Below are 7,433 nucleotides of genomic sequence, written 5' to 3' on the forward strand. Positions count from 1 at the left end.
AACTCCTATTTATTTATTATCTATGTTACGCCAGATGTTCTATGGATACAAGCTATTTAATGTTCCAAACGCAAATTTTGTGGATTCTGGACCACGAGAACTCTTTATTTTAATCTGTATCTTTTTACCAGTAATAGGAATTGGTATTTATCCAGATTTTGTTCTCTCCCTATCCGTTGACAGGGTAGAGGCTCTCTTATCCAATTATTATCCTAAATAGGTTTGCTTTTTTTTACTCGTCTGCTCTATTAATGCAGAAATAAGTAAAAAAGTATATAATGCAGAAATAAGTAAAAAAGTATAATTAGATCTATCTCGAATTTTTGAGAACCCTTTGATAAGGCGTTCAAGGGGTTCTCAAATAAAACATAAAAGTAAAAACCTTCATTTCATGAAGGTTTTATTTTATGTAATCATTTAGGTGTTAATGTAAACGAACCATAACTATGTAAGCCTATTCCTAATAGATTTATACCAAAATAACAAATCCAAATTATAAGAAATCCTATCAAAGCTATAAGTGCAGAATTCGTACCCTTCCAATTTGGATTTGTTCTACTATGTAAATAAATTGCGAATATGGTCCAAGTAATAAATGCCCAAGTTTCCTTAGGATCCCAATTCCAATAGGATCCCCAGGCCTCATTAGCCCATACTGCTCCACAAAGAATACCTACGGTTAAAAGGGTAAATCCTAGGCTAATGACACGATAACTCCAAGAATCCAAACGCTCCGTTAATTGATATTTGTAATAATTTGGAAATGAAGGGACAGAGGTTCTTTTTAAAGCACTTCTTTTTGCATAAAAATATTTAATATCACTAAAGAAAAATGTTTTATTTAAAACATTTTTTTTCTTTTTAGAAAAGAAATGGAAATTATTTCGAAATCTAATGATTAGAATAGCGGCAGATAATAAGGATCCGCACAAAAGAGTTGCATAGCTTAATAACATCATACTGACATGCATCATTAACCACTGAGATTGTAGAGCAGGTACTAGTATCGTGGATTGATGCATTTCAGTTAAAAGACCCGATGTGGCAAAGCCTTGCGTTAAAATAGTACTTGGCGTAGTTATTGTGCTTAAATCATTTTTAGAGTTCTGTATTTTAGGAATGGTATGAAGAATATACAGGGCCCATGAAAGGAAGATCAATGACTCATATAAATTACTTAATGGAAAATGTCCCGAGGAAGCCCAACGAGAAACTAAGAATCCTGTTATAGAGAAAAAAGTAACTATCATTCCTTTTTCTGACGAATCGCGTAATCCTCCAAGTTCACGAACTAATAAGGTTATAAAATGAATCGTAATCACAATTGAAATCGTTGAGAAAGAGATATGAGTTAGTATATGTTCTAAAGTTGCAAATAGCATAAGGGGAAGGTCCCATTACAAAATTGTAAATTTCGAATTGATTTCTAATCTATTGTATTCTTTTTCAAGAATGCCGCCACTCGGATTCGAACCGAGATGCTTGAGCACTGCTTCCTAAGAGCAGCGTGTCTACCAATTTCACCATGGCGGCTAACTTCAAATAATAGGTAACTTAAAAGAATAATAGCTATTATCTTGGGAATCGTCGATATTGGGAAAGTCCATAAAATTTAGGAACATTAGAGTTTTCATTAAAATAGACTTCGTTTGGTAGTATCGTTTCCATTTTTTTTTTTTACAATAAACTCTTGCTTTGCCCAATAGAAACACAAACACTGCTTGAAAGAGTTGGAACTTCTTTTTTCTAACTTGCAATTATAGAACTAATTTTTTCTAATTAATTTCCCCTTTACATTTTGAAAATTCTTTCAATACAATGAAAAAAATCCAAAAGGGTTTCTATTTAATGATGAAATTAAAATAAAATGGATAAATAGAAAAGGCTTTTTGGATTTTTTAAAAATTTCTAGAATGAAAGTCTTTATGCTCTTATTAATAAGATTTACTAACCTTATGATTTTGGAGAAGATAGGTGGAAGTTGTAAGTCCTATTGTAAGAATACTCCACTTTTCATAATTTTCCTAATAGAATATGAGGATTCTATTAGGAAAATTATGAAAAGTTCATTGATAGGAAAAGAATACTTAGCACACAGTATACCAAACAAAACTTTTTTTTTCTTGTATATATAAGATAAGAGGGGTTTTTTGTTCTAAGAATATTGTACCGAGTAATTCGACACATAAAAGTACATTCAAAGAAGAATCCAAATTATTAAATAATTGGAATTCTTTTTTGATAAGTCAATTCATATTATTCCAAAATCTTATTATTTGTTTGTTGCCCAGAAAAACCCTTTGGTTTTGGATGCTCATTACCGCTCGAAAATGATCTTGATTTTACTAAAGAATAAGATTGTACTATGGAAAAATAAGTCTTTTTCTTCCAAATATTTTTACGAATACGCTTTTTTGACATTGAAGTACGTTTTTTTGGAACTGCCATTCAAAAAGGAAATTACTTTTTTCTAGTTGTATGTGAAAGACATCTATTGCTGCAAATCAATCCTTCTTTCTTCTTTTTATTAGTATTTATACTTAGATACTGAAAGATACTTAAATTTTGAATTATTTTTTACTTCATTTTGTCTAATGCGGATAAGACAACAAGAATTTTTTAACATTTTTTCTTTATATATTTTATACTTTTTTTTTAATAATATAGAATATATAGAAGGGTTTCTCATTTAAATCTATTTATATCTATTTATATATCAAGTATACTCCATATATAGATATATGGTATGGAAGCCTATCCCCCATATAAGATAAGACGGGGGGATAAAAAGAAGGGAAAATGAAAATAGTTAATTAAGTTCAGAATGGTATTCCATAAAGGAAAGGAATTCCAATCAAAACAAAAAATACTGAGTCTCTTAAACAAGACATTCTAAAACTTAGGTAATTTATAGTCATTAGAATTTTAGTTCTATATGAAGTAAGGACTATTCGATAATTTCTTATAAACATAGGTTTTCATTGGAATTCACTCAATCAGTTAATTATGGAACAAGAGAGCTGTTTCATCTTTGTTTTAAAGAAATATAAAAATGAATTATGAATAGAAAGTAAAATGATTCCACTTTTTTTTTTTTATTTTTATAAATATCTTTATTTAGTTAATAAAATAACTTCGTTACCTAGTTATTTTATTAACTTTTTTAATTTAACCAACTAAACCCATTCTTAATTTTTAATTATTTCAATGAGATAAATTTTGGAAAAATTAAGAATTTCAGTATTTTTTCTTATTCTTTTTATTTATTCTTTCAGAAAGAGATAAGAATTGGTTTGGTGAATCGGAAACAATTTTATAGAAAAATTGAAGTAAAAATTGAAGTAAAAATTGCAATTTCTTTTCTTATGGAACATACATATCAATATGCATGGGTAATCCCTCTTCTCCCACTTCCAGTTATTATGTCAATGGGATTTGGCCTTATTCTTATTCCGACAGCAACAAAAAATCTTCGTCGCATATGGGCTTTTCCTAGTGTTTTACTCTTAAGTATAGCTATGGTATTCTCAGTTCAACTGTCTATTCAACAAATAAATGGAAGTTCGATCTATCAATATCTATGGTCTTGGACCGTCAATAATGATTTTTCTTTAGAATTTGGATACTTGATTGACCCACTTACTTCTATTATGTTAATACTAATTACTACTGTAGGAATCCTGGTTCTTATTTATAGTGATGGTTATATGTCTCACGATGAAGGATATTTGAGATTTTTTGTTTATATAAGTTTTTTCAATACTTCCATGTTGGGATTGGTTACTAGCTCCAATTTGATACAAATTTATTTTTTTTGGGAACTCGTGGGAATGTGTTCTTATTTATTGATAGGCTTTTGGTTTACACGACCAATCGCAGCGAGTGCTTGTCAAAAAGCTTTTGTAACTAATCGTGTAGGGGATTTTGGTCTATTATTAGGAATTTTAGGTTTTTTTTGGATAACAGGTAGTTTAGAGTTTAGGGATTTGTTCAAAATAGCTAATAACTGGATTCCTAATAATGGAATTAACTCTTTACTTACTACTTTGTGTGCTTTTTTATTATTCCTTGGTGCAGTTGCGAAATCCGCACAATTCCCTCTTCACGTATGGTTACCCGATGCTATGGAAGGGCCCACTCCTATTTCGGCTCTTATACACGCAGCAACTATGGTTGCTGCGGGAATTTTTCTTCTAGCTCGACTTCTTCCTCTTTTCATATCTTTACCTTTGATAATGAGTTTTATTTCTTTAGTAGGTACAATAACACTATTCTTAGGAGCTACTTTAGCTCTTGCTCAGAGAGATATTAAAAGAAGCTTAGCCTATTCTACAATGTCTCAATTGGGTTATATGATGTTAGCTCTAGGTATAGGTTCTTATCAAGCTGCTTTATTCCATTTGATCACTCATGCTTATTCAAAAGCTTTATTGTTCTTGGGATCCGGATCCGTTATTCATTCAATGGAACCTCTTGTTGGATATTCACCAGATAAAAGTCAAAATATGGTTCTTATGGGCGGTTTAAGAAAATACATTCCAATCACAAGAACTACTTTTTTATGGGGTACACTTTCTCTTTGTGGTATTCCACCTCTTGCTTGCTTCTGGTCCAAAGATGAAATCCTTAGTAATAGTTGGTTGTATTCGCCCTTTTTTGGAATAATAGCCTCCTTTACTGCAGGATTAACTGCCTTTTATATGTTTCGGATATATTTACTTACATTTGATGGGTATTTGCGTGTTCATTTTCAAAATTACAGTAGCACTAAAGAGAGTTCCTTGTATTCAATATCCTTATGGGGAAAAAGGATACCCAAAGGAGTGAATAGGGATTTCGTTTTATCAACAACGAAGAGTGGAGTTTCTTTTTTTTCACAAAATATACCAAAAATTCAAGGTAATACAAGAAATAGGATAGGATCCTTTACTACGTCTTTTGGGGCTAAAAAAACTTTTGCCTATCCGCATGAAACGGGAAATACTATGTTATTTCCTCTTCTTATATTACTACTTTTCACTTTGTTCATTGGATTCATAGGAATCTCTTTTGATAATGGAGGAATTGGTAATGGAATAGCAGAGTTAACCATATTATCAAAGTGGTTAACTCCCTCAATAAACTTTACCCAGGAAAGTTCTAATTCTTTTGTAAATTCATATGAATTTATTACTAATGCAATTTCTTCTGTAAGTCTAGCTATCTTTGGTTTATTCATAGCATATATCTTCTATGGATCCGCTTATTCTTTTTTTCAGAATTTGGATTTAATAAACTCTTTTTACAAAGGAAATCCTAAAAAAGAATTTTTAGATCAAGTAAAAAAAAATATATACAGTTGGTCATATAATCGTGGTTATATAGATATTTTCTATACTAGGGTCTTTACCCTCGGTATAAGAGGGTTAACCGAACTCACGGAGTTTTTTGATAAGGGTGTTATTGATGGAATTACCAATGGAGTGGGTCTTGCTAGTTTTTGTATAGGAGAGGAAATTAAATATGTAGGGGGAGGTCGAATCTCGTCTTATTTATTCTTTTTTTTATGTTATGTATCTGTGTTTTTATTCTTTTTTCTTTCTTAAGTTAAGGAATTTACAACAAGTCTCTTGCAAAAATAACTATCCTATCCCCTTTCTACAATCTCTCTATATCCTTGTTACATAAGGTAAGTATTGTATAATAGTTCGGTTTTCCGCGATTTTTTCCATTCCTCTGTGTAAATACCCTAATATGGGTTCACAATCAATAACATCCTCACCATCGAGAGTAACGATCAGTCGAAGAACACCATGCATTGATGGGTGTTGAGGGCCCATATTGACTATCATGAGATCTTTTCTTGTAAGCGGTAGACTCATATCCTTTCTTCCTTAATTCATTATTCCATGAAAATGGATTATTCCATGAATTCCTCAAAGCGAGGCTCATCAAAATGAAAAATCTAAGACTACTATAAGACTACTAAAAAAATAATAAAACAAGAAAAAAATTTGAACGATTAAATTACTGCTCCCGAATATTCAACTGACCGATTAATTTCTTATAACGTACTCTATTTTTCTTTGCCAAATAAGCCAGCAAACGTCGACGTTTTCCCAAAAGTCTTCGTAGACCTCTTTCCGATGAAAAATCTTTTTTGTGTAATTCCAAATGTGAAGCAAGTCTCCGTATCTTATTGGTGAAACTGAATACTTGAAATTCAACAGAACCCCTGTTTTCTTCTTTTTCTTCTTTAACCATAAATCCAAAAATTTTTCTACCTCCTTTCTTTTTCATGTATTTTTCTGATCAGGAAAAATACAAAATTATGTCAGTTATTTTGAAGTTATTCTAATCTCGTACACACACAAATTTGCAATTATTCATCTACTACTGGAATTTGGATTTATTTTATCGATGCAAATTGGATTTGGATAGAAGGGTACATTCTTTCTAATATTTTAGATAGAAGAAATGTTTCTTCTATCTAAAATATTAGAAAGAATTTTGCTGATTTATTTATTGCTATATGCAATTTATGGAATTGATACACCATTTAATTGATATCATTTAGCAAAATGAAACACAGCATATGCATCCATCTTTTGGCTCGAGAATTTCACGGGATAGAGATATGGTATAAGAAATAGACTATTAAGTAACTCTAAATGAATTGTGGATACATCTGTATCCTTAACATACTGAAACGATTGTCATTATTCGTATCAAACCAATAGCGATTCATACAAGCTAAATCTTCTAATCAATGGTGGGCCAATAATGAATTTTTTTGCATATGTATTAAGACGCTTGGCCTGATTTCGAAATTGTCCAGAGTTTTATATGTTGTTTTCATTGCAAAATGATGGGTCTCCTTCCATAACTTTCCAATTACGAGTACGAGAATTGAAAGACATGAAAATTCTCAATTCTCTACGGCGTCTAGTAGATAGAAACAAGAAAATCAGAAGAATCTTTCTCTCTATTCACTATCATTCCGCGTCTTCGACTTCTATTAGTTTCTTTTCTTCTTTAATGCAATAGCTATAGTTTGATATAAGAATCCATTTCTCAAAGTAATGGAAACCATTCTCTTATAGGAAATGGTTCGAAAATCGCTATTCCACCTTTTAGGTATCGTGAAAAGTGATACCTGTGAAGATCGTGCATTTCAGTCAAATTCAGATCCGTTTTTCGAGTCCATGATATAATATAACCAAATTGGATAGATCTTCCACCTGTTTAGCTAAGAAAGAATAGATACAGAGGTGGATAATAGATCGATATGAAGATCATGAGCTGCCCCATAATGAAATCGCCAGTAGTCGCGAATATCTCCTTCTTCCCTAATCCAAGATTGGAGAAAGAAGATCTAAGAGGGACCTATGGAGAATGTAGTCAGAAATCCATAATAGAGTCCGACCACAACGACCGAATTAATTATCCTCATC

The 7,433-nt window shown here is 31.3% G+C and overlaps 1 non-coding gene across 1 annotated transcript; it reads right to left on the bottom strand.

Annotated features, from left to right (window-relative positions):
• Positions 1 to 1,453: 1,453 nt before the first annotated feature.
• TRNAL-UAG (transfer RNA leucine (anticodon UAG)) lies at positions 1,454 to 1,533 on the bottom strand. Its single transcript has one exon. It is a non-coding gene; the product is annotated as a tRNA-Leu (tRNA).
• Between the last annotated feature and the right edge of the window lie 5,900 nt (positions 1,534 to 7,433).

Source organism: Triticum urartu, unplaced genomic scaffold (genome assembly GCF_056163025.1).
Source record: "Triticum urartu cultivar PI428250 unplaced genomic scaffold, HENAU_Tu73 scaffold872, whole genome shotgun sequence".
Lineage (NCBI taxonomy): Eukaryota > Viridiplantae > Streptophyta > Magnoliopsida > Poales > Poaceae > Triticum > Triticum urartu.